This window comes from Halichoerus grypus, chromosome X (genome assembly GCF_964656455.1).
Source record: "Halichoerus grypus chromosome X, mHalGry1.hap1.1, whole genome shotgun sequence".
NCBI classification, from domain to species: Eukaryota; Metazoa; Chordata; class Mammalia; order Carnivora; family Phocidae; genus Halichoerus; species Halichoerus grypus.
This window is the reverse complement of record NC_135727.1, coordinates 100,273,775-100,283,961: the sequence shown is the minus strand read 5'-3', so window position 1 is coordinate 100,283,961 and position 10,187 is coordinate 100,273,775. Positions and strand designations below refer to the sequence as shown.

Here is a 10,187-nt window from a genome sequence, read left to right as displayed (position 1 = left end):
TTCATTACAGTTTTAAAATAAAATAAATAGTATATAATAAATATATATAAATAAATATATAATAAATTAATAAGTAAGTAAAATAAAAGAGACACAAGTCTCTTGCTTGGCACATTTATTTTGGGATTCCTTTCATACTGTAGCTGACATAACTAGATTATTTTTAAGTAATTCTTTTATTTATAGTTTTATTTTTACAAATAATTGATATAATCATCTACTATTCACCATGCTATAAAATTGTAAGAAGAGTATATATGAATATTGATTTCATAGCTAATAAAACATTTATGAGCCCAAGCAGAAGGTCACAAAGGAATGTTTATAAGCATTAGGTATTAAATTGACAGATGTTGTGGAATCAAAGTTGCACATACACAGTGGGATACTCATCATGAATTCTACTTGATGTTAAAATGAGAGAGATATCAAGTAAGTAGAAAACTGTTTAAACACCTTCATGTGCATTTTCTACACTTGAGTTTATTTTTACTTTGTGTATAGGAGTCCTAACAGAATCATATTTCCACCCCTTCCTGGTGAATAACTTCTCAAGGAAGCCTGGCATCCTATAGCCCTTGTTTAGAATAAAATCTTTAAAAGCAATTGTTCCATAAAGATCTTCAAGAATATCCTGTTCAGGAAAATTCTTTCCATATCTCCCACCTTGAGCTTCATGTAAGACCTTGGGATCAATCAAAGGTTCATCATTTATTAGATTTTTCCACAACTTGGGCTTCAGGTACCATGCTCCATACCTCATCTTCACCCAGTTGGGTTTGTAAGGATTCTGTGGTGTCTTGAGTTTCCTCTCCCAATTTTCCCAGTGTATGGAGAATTTTATATCATCCATTTTATCTAGCCCCATTCTGTACTTTAGGTCCAAAGGAACATGGTTTACTTTCTTCGTGTGGCTCCTGTCATAGGTTGGTTTGCATTCAAAGCCAATGTCAAACTGTTTCATGATGAATTCTTCATCAATGCCCAAGTCTCCAAAAGTAGCAATCCATTTGCAGAATTTCCGGACTCCTCTCGGTACTTTTCTATGAAGGGCAGGATTTTTGAGCAAATCCTTTGTGCTTGACCTCCTTTCTTCATGAGGCAACTTGTCTGGATGTGACCCAGGAGTCTTCTTGGGAAGTTCCGGGTTGACTTTGGCAGGACGTTTCTCACTAAGCTTTGTGGGGGGCTTCGTTCTTTTCTCAGTGTTCTGACAATAAGTCCATGTGTCCTTCAGCTTCTTGTCAGGATCGAGCACTTCCAGCACCTTTAATAAGAGATCTGGAGGTAGATCTTTCTCCAGACTTGGGTAGAGAGCCAAGGGATGCTCGGTCAGGTGGTCTTCGATATCCTCTACGAATGCCTTCCGCGCCAGCTGGGCTGGCGACAGTGTGGAGAACAGGTCTGCTTCGTGGGTCAGCTTTTTCTGATTCTTTGTGAGGGCAGGTTTGGGAACTCTGTGAGCAATCATGGGAAGAAAGCCTTCCTTAGGGCTGCGTGTGATCAGATCTTCGCAAGGTGGACATCCCCTCCTGAAGTCGTCCAGCCCCTCTTTCACAAATATCCACCGCCGGCTGTCCAGGGTGGTGGGGAACTTCAGAAGCTTGTTCTTGTGCTTTGCGAAACACTTGGAAGGTAACCTGTCTTTATACCAGGGCTTGCAGTTCATGCCCAGGGGCATTGGTTCCAGTGGCCCAGGACTTAACAGCCACTTCTTGTCCACCATGGTACCTCTGGTCCCCGGGCGACCACCAGCTTCAGTGGTTTGTTTTTCGGTTGCTAGGAGACCGCGTAGCCAGGCGCAGCCAGATTCTTCCCAGAGGTGGGTCAACGCAGGTGCCCTATGCAGCCAGCTTTCTCCTGGAATGGGCAGTGAAGGTTCATTCCTTTTTGTTGCAGGATACTATTCCATTATATGGGCATACCCCACAGCTTATTTATCCATTCGTCTTTTAACAGACATTTGGGTTGATTCCAATTTGAGGCTATTACAAATAAAGCTGCCACAAATATTTGTGTTCATGTCTTTGTATACATACGTACTTTCATTTCTTTTGGTTAAATTTTAGCAAAGAGAGGAATGGCAGAAGCATATGATAGGTGTTTATTTAACATTTTAGGAAACCACCAAACTTTCTGAAAGTGGTTGTACTATGTAATATTTCTTCTAGTAGTGTATGAGAATTGCACTTCCTCCACATACTCCCCAACACTTGGTATAGTCATTTTAATTTTGGCTATTCTGATAGGTGTGTAGTAGTATCTCACTGTGCTTTTAATCTGCATTTCCCTAATGACTATCTGTTCGTGTGCTTATTTGCCATTTATCTCTTCTGTGGTGAGTATCTGTTCAAATTTTTTATACATTTTAAAATTGTATTGTCTTGGGGCACCGGGGTGGCTCAGTTGTTTGGGCATCTGCCTTCAGCTAGGGTTGTGATCTCAGGCTCCCTGCTTGGCAGGGAGTCAGCTCCTCTCTCCCCCACTCCCTCTGTACACTTGCTCTCTCTCACTCTCTCTCAAATAAATAAAATCTTTAAAATAAAATAAAATAAAATTGTATTGCCTTATATCATTGGGTTTTGAGTTCTTTGTGCTTTCTGAATGTAAGTCCTTTATCAAATATATGATTTGTAAATTTTTCTCTCAATCTTTTCTCTCCATCTATGGCTTACGTTTTCATTGTCTTAACAGTGTTTTTCAAAGAGCAGAGTTTTTACATTTCATGAAGTGCAGTGTATCAGTTTATTTTTTTATGGATTGTTCTTTTCGTGTTGTATCTAAGAAACCTTTCCCTATGGAAATGTCATAAAGGTGTTTTTCATTGTGCTAAGTTTTATAATCTTAGGTTTTACATTTAGATCTGTCCTCTATTTAAATTTAATTTTTTTGGATGATGCAAGATACGGATCAAAGTTTTTATTTATTCTTTTAAAAGTTTTTATTTATTTAAGTAATCTCTACACTGAACTTGGGGTTTGAACTCATGACCCCGCAATCAAGTCTCACACTCTTCTGACTGAGCCAGTCAGGTGCCTTGTAAGGTTATTTTTTTAATTTTTATTTCTTACCTGTGGATATCCCATAGTTCCAGAATTTTTTTTTTTTTTTAAGAGAAGCTTTTCTCTACTGAGTTACCTTTATAATTTGGTAGGTATAAGTTGTCCACATTTCTGAACAGTTTTCTCTTTCATTGCTTTCTATGTATTTACACCATTTCCACCCTGTGCTGATTACTTTGTATTTTGTAAATCTTAAAATTAGGTTGTATTAGTCCTTCATGTTCTTTCTTCTTTTAGAAGTTGTTTTGACTCTTCTAGGTCCTTTGAATTTCTATAGGAATTTTAGAATCAGTTTGTCAATGTCTATAAAAATGCCTGATTAGAATTTGGTGGAATAAATAAATCAATTTTAACATCTTAACAATTTTGAATTTCCTGACCATCTCTCCATTTACGTATGTGTTATTTCATGAATATTTTGTAGTTGTCAGTGCATAGTTCTTTCACATCTTTTTTTCTCTAGGTTTTCCTTAGTATTTTATGTTTTGATACTATTGTAAGTAGTACTGTAATTTTTAGTCAGCATACTCATTGTTGATATATAGAAATATAATTTATTTTTGTGTACTGATCTTGTATTATGCAACCTTTATAAACTAACATCAATTCTAGTAGCTTTTTTTGCAAAATCTGTTGATTTTTCTACATTGATAGTCATGTCATCTCTTAATAAAGACAGTTTCACTTCTTCCTTTCCAATCAGAAAAACTTTTATCCCTGGCCTTATTGCACTGGCTGGAACCTACTTTTGTTGAATAAGTGATAAAAGCGTAATTTTTGTGTTATTTCTGATATTAGAGGGGAAGCCATTAAATGTGATGCTAGCTTTAGGGTTTTTGTACATACCATTTTTCAATTTAAGTTTCCTTTTATTCCTAATGTTCTGAGGCCTTGTGACAAATGCTTTGTTTCAGATACATGGATTGGTCAAATGCCTTTTTTGCACCTATTGAGATATTCACACAGCTTTTACTTTTTAAAGTAAAGTTTGCTAAAATAACAAATAACATTGATTTCTGCATGGCAAAAATACTTTGAATTCCTGAGATAAACCCCACCTGGTCATAATATATTATCCTTTGTATAAATTTTTAGATTAGGTTTGCTAAACTATTCTAAACATATTTGCATCTCTGTTTAGGGGGGGTATCTGATGTTTCTTTCCCTTTAATGACTTTGTTTAGCTTTGGTACCAGGGTAATGCTGGCACCATAGAATAATTTGGGAAGTATCCCATCTTCTTCATTTTCTATAACTGTAGGATTGGCGTTGTGTCTTCCTTAAATATTTTGTAGAAGTCACCAATGAAGCCATCTAAGCTTGAATTTTTCTTTATGGGAAGGTTTTTGTTTTTTTTTTTTAAACTGCAAATTCAATTTCTTTAATAGCTATGGGGATGTTTCGGTTATCTAATTTTTCTTAATGAATTTGGTTAGTTTGTATATTTCAAATAATATGTTTGTTTTATTTATATGGCCAAAATTACTGCCATAAACTATCCATACTATTCCCATATTGTCCTTTAGATATCTATGGAATCTGTGGTAATGTCACCTCTTCCATTGTTGATTTTCGTAATTTGTATTTTCTTCCTTTTTCCTTTTTTTTCCTAATCATACTGGCTACAGATTAACATGTCTTATTGATCTCCTTAAGTAAACAGCTTTTAATTTCATTAACTTTTCCCAATATTTTTTCTGTTTTCTTTTTGATTGGTTTCTTCTCCTAACTTTGATCTATTGTTGTATCACCCTTAATGGTCTGTTCATGGCGACCTACAATGCTTTTTCCAGCATACCCCTCAAAACCCTTCCAGCCTCTATTATTTCTCAATTCCAAAGTCACTTCCACATTTTTAGGATTTGTTACAGCAGCACCCTATTCTTGGTACCAATTTCTTCAAGTCCTTTCGGTTGCTGTAACAGAACATCCTACACTGGGTGGTTTATCAACAACAGAAATCTATTTCTCACGGTTCTGGAGGCTGGGAAGTCCAAGTCTGGGGTGCAGGCATATTTGGTATCTAGTGAGAATGAACTTCTTGGTTCATAGACAGCCATCCTTTCCTGTGTCCTCACATGGCAGCCGGGGTGAAGAGTCTCCTAGGGCCTCTTTTATAAGGCTCCACCTTCATGACTTAATCACCTCCCTAAGGTCTTTTTTTTTTTTTTTTTTTTTTTTTTAGATTTTATTTGTTTATTTGACAGAGAGAGAGACAGCGAGAGAGGGAACACAAGCAGGGGGAGTGGGAGAGGGAGAAGCAGGCTTCCCGCTGAACAGGGAGCCCAATGCGGGGCTCGATCCCAGGACCCTGGGATCATGACCTGAGCTGAAGGCAGACGCTTAACGACTGAGCCACCCAGGCACCCCATCACCTCCCTAAGGTCTTATGCCCAAATACCATTATATTGAGGATTAAGTTTCAACATATAAATTTGGGGGAGACATAGTTAGCCTGTAGCATGTGGACATTCATTAATTTTTATATATTTTATAACCACCACACTACTTTTTGAATTACTTTGGCTTAAAGACTACATCACTATTAAATAGATTTTAACATATAAAAATATTTACCCATTTAATGATTAATTTCATTACAATTTACTCCTTTGTGTAGATCAGTATATCTATTGTATCATTTTCCTTCAGGAAGAAGAAAAATAGACTGTACTGTATGTCTGCTGGTGATGAAATTGCTCTTCTGTGTTTGAATTTTTTCTTATTTTGCCTTGGTTTTTTTAAAGATATTTTTAAAGATTTTTCTAGGATGATAGTTTTGTCTTTCATTACTTTAAAAAAGATGGCTCCAGGAGTGCCTGGGTGGTTCAGTTGGTTAAGCATCTGACTCTTGATTTTGGCTCAGGTCATGGTCTCAGGATTGGGAGGTTGAGCCCTGCGTCAGGCTCCACGCTCAGCAGGGAGTTTGCTTGAGATTCTCTCTCTCCCTCTGCCCTCCCCCAAATAAATAAATAAATCTTAAAAAAAAAAAAAAAAGATGACTCTGGTGCACCTAGATGGCTCAGTCAGTTAAGCGTCTGATTTCGGCTCAGGTCATGATCTCAGGGTCCTGGGACTGAGCCCTGATTCAGGCTCTCTGTTCAGCGGGGAGCCTGCTTCTCCCTCCCCCTGCCCCCTCCCCCTGCTCATGCTCTTTCTCTCTCTGTCTCTCAAACAAATAAAATCTTAAAAAAAAAAAGATGACTCCATTGTTTTCTCATTCGCATTGTTTTGGAGGAGAGGTATAAAGTCACTCTGGTTTTTGTTTGTTGGTACATAATGTGTCTTTTTTCCCCCTTTGATGGCTTTTAAGATGTTCTCTTTATAATTGTTTTTGAGCAAATTGATTATGATGTGTCATGGTATCATTTTTTCTGTTTCTTGTGGTTGAGGCTTGTTGAACATCCTGAATTTTGGTTTATAGTTTCCATCAAATTTGGGGGGAAATTGCATAATTTCTTCAGATGTGTTTTCCGCCCTGCTTTTTTTCTTCTCTTCTTCATAGATTCCAATTATCCACATATTAGATTACTCTGAAGTTTCATACAGCTCACTGATGCTATGCTCATTTTAAATGTTTTTTTTTTCCTTTATGATGTATTTCAGTTCATTTCTCTTGCTAAATCTTAAAGTACAGTAGTCTTTTTTTCTGCAATATCTGATCTGTCATGAATGCCTTAAAATATAATTTTCATCTCACACTTTGAAATTCTCATCTCTAGGAGTTTGGTTTAGTTTGATTTTCCATGTCTCTACTTAATTCTTTGAACATTTGGAGTATAGACATTAAAATTGTTCTAATGTCTCCCCCTGATAATTTTAATATTTGTGTCAATTCTGGGCTGGTTTTGATTGATTAGTTCATCTCTTAATTATGAGAAGCATGTTACTATCTCTTGTACCCTAGTAATTTATTATTGGATGCCAGAAATAGTGACTTTTACCCAGGTGGGTACTGGATAGTTTTGTAAGTATATAAATTTTTTTGAAGATTTTAGAGAGAAAGAAAGAGAGAGTGCAAGTGGGAGGGAATAGGAGCAGAGGGAGAGGGACAAGCAGACTCCATGCTGAGCACAGAGCCTGACGTGGGGCTCAATTCCATGACCCTGAGATCATGACCTGAGCCAAAATCAAGAGTCAGATGCTCAACCAACTGAGCTACCCAGGTGCCCCAGTAAATATATAAATATTTTTGACACTTGTTTCTATATGCCATTAAATTGCTTGGAAATGGTCTGATTTTTTGGGTCCTTTTTAAGATTTGATAGGCAGAAAGAGAGAAGTGCTCAATCTATGGCAAATGAGTCCCTACTAATGAGGCAAAACTCTTCCATGTACACTAGCTAATGCCTGTGAATCTTGAGGTTTTAAGTCTGGCTAGCAGGAACAGTCACTATTCTAGGCCTAAGATAAGTTCCAGGCACTGTTACTTATAATCTTTTTGCATAATTCATTTCCTGGCCTTAAGTAACTTCCTTGCAAGCATGAGCAGATCAATAATCAGTTGAACAATTGAGATGGGGTTGGGGTCTTAAAGTTTCTGAAGTTCTCTCTTACATGAAATTCTACTTTCCGGTCTTGAGAAATCTACCCATTTTGTTCTCCAACATCTCTTAGCTTCATCTCCTAAATTTAGAGTGAGCATTCGTTTCTGCCTGGGTTCCCACTCCCTGAGCCATGGCCTAGAAATTCATTAAGTAATCTGGGGTGACCATAGTGCTCACCTCATTTGTTTTCCATCTCTCAGAGATTGACCTCTACTGCCTGATGTCCAGTGTCTTACAAACTGTTGTCGTATATTTCCCCCCCTTTTTTTTGGTTGTTTCAAAGGGTAAATCTATACCCTTTTTCTCTATCTTGGCTAGAAGAGAAAATATCATTTTCTTTTTTTGCTTTGTCTCCCATGAATTTGGGAAGCTGCCCTCTCAAATGTTACCAAAGAATTCTTTTTTTTAAAAGATTTTATTTATTTGAGTGAGAGAGAGCATGAGTCGGGGTGAGGAGAGAGAGGCAGAGGGAGAAGCAGACTCCCCACTGAGCAGGGAACCCGATGTGGGACTCAATCCCAGGACCCTGGGATCATGACCTCAGCCAAAGGCAGACACTTAATGGACTGAGCAACCCAGGTGCCCCGTGTTTTGTTTTGTTTTTTTAGAGAGAGAGCATTTGCATGTGTTCATAGTAGTGGGGGTAGCAGGGAGAGGGGGAGAGAGAATCTTTTTTTTTAAGATTTTATTTATTTGAGAGAGAGAGAGCATGAGCACGGAAGAGGGGCAGAGGGAGAAGTAGACTCCCTACCGAGCAAGGAGACCAGTGCAGGGCTCCATCCCAGGACCCTGAGACCATGACCTCAGCCAAAGGCAGATGCTTAACTGACTGAGCTACCCAGGCACCCCAAAATTTACCAAAGAATTCTTAACCATCAAATACTTATGACATTCTTATCACTGATCTTAATCATTAAAAATTGTGGATCATACCTACATTTTTGAAACTTACATTCTTCCTGCAATTTCATACCATTCTATTTTAATTTTTCTCCTAATGCTTATGATATACATCCCTTTTAAAATGCACAACATGAATACCAGACACCTCACCATACCACATTGTTATTTTATAATTCTGATCTAGTATAGCTTTTCTTTTGTCATCATCAAAATTCTCCAATACATAAATTACAGATAAGGGGCGCCTGGGTGGTTTAGTCTGTTAAGCATCTGCCTTCGGCTCAGGTCATGATCCCAGGGTCCTGGGATCAAGCCTTGAGTTGCGCTCCCTGCTCATTGCAGAGCCTACTTCTCCCTCTCCGTCTGTCTCCTGGCTCATGCTCTCTCTCTCTCTATCTCAAATGAATAAATAAAATCTTTAAAAAAAAAATAAGGTTAGAAAATAAAGATTAGATATCATTCCTCAATTATGGCCTGATAATATGTCTGTTTAAATCCATTTGGTTATTTATACTTCTGTTTACCATACATTTGTTAAGTTCTCGTTTTGTGCCAGACATTGTGCTGGATCCTCAGACTATTGCAATTAAAAATATAATTACTGGGGCACCTGGCTGGTAACTCTTAATCTCAGGGTCGTGAGTTCAAGCCCCACATTGGGTGTGGAGCCTACTTAAAATAAAATTTAAAAAAATTTAAAACATATAAATAAATAAAAGTATAATTACTATGTTTTCCCAATAATGAAATTCCCATTATTTCTTTGCCAGTGTGTGTTCAAATTTCATCTTTGAGGTAAATCTTTTCTAAGTAATTATTGAGTGGTGTAGGTTAAAATTGCCAATTGATGAAATGGAATTGATTGGATCAGTACAACTAGGGTGAACTAAGGTTGGTGTCAGGAGCTAATGTATGAAGCCAGGAAGTAAAAATGTAAATGAGCAAGAAAATAGGAATGTAGTCTAAGTCTAGAGATCATTGCTTGTTTTGTTTTGTTTGTTCGCTGCAGTGTAAATCACTGGCAGACAATCTCCACTTAAATACAAGGACAAAGTGATATTTTCAGATGAGGAAACAAAGACAATTAGTAAGTTCACTAAAGTTTATGGCCAGTAATAGGACAAATTCTGATATTCAGATACCTTTAAAAGTTCTATATTTTCCCACTTTGTCATACAACATACAACTGACCCTTGAACAACTGCAGTCATATCAGCCCTAAGCAACCACTGAACTACTTTCTGTCTCTTTAGATTTGCCTATTCTGGACATTTGATATAATTGAAATCATAGAAATGTGGTAATTTTTGATTGGCTTCTTTCATTTAGCATACTGTTTTCAAGTTTCATCCATATTATTGCATATATTGGTACTTCATTTCTTTTTATTGTCAAATAATCAATTGTGTGGATATACTATATTCATTAATCAACTGAACATTTGGGTTGTTTCCACTTTTTTGTTATTGTGAATAATGTTGCTATAAACATTTATGTACACGTCTTTACTTTCCTATTTAGTGTTTTGAAATTTATTACTCTTATTTCCCAAGCTTTATTGAAGTATACTTGAGAATTTAAAATTTTATGTATTTAAGGTGTACAACTTGATAATTCGATATACATATATAATGTAAAACAATCATCATAGTCAAGCTAATTCACATATCCAGCC

The 10,187-nt window shown here is 36.9% G+C and overlaps 1 pseudogene; it reads right to left on the bottom strand.

The window, feature by feature from the left end:
* Positions 1-448: 448 nt before the first annotated feature.
* Positions 449-1,726, bottom strand: LOC118523512 (protein FAM47E pseudogene; annotated as a pseudogene).
* Positions 1,727-10,187: the final 8,461 nt, after the last annotated feature.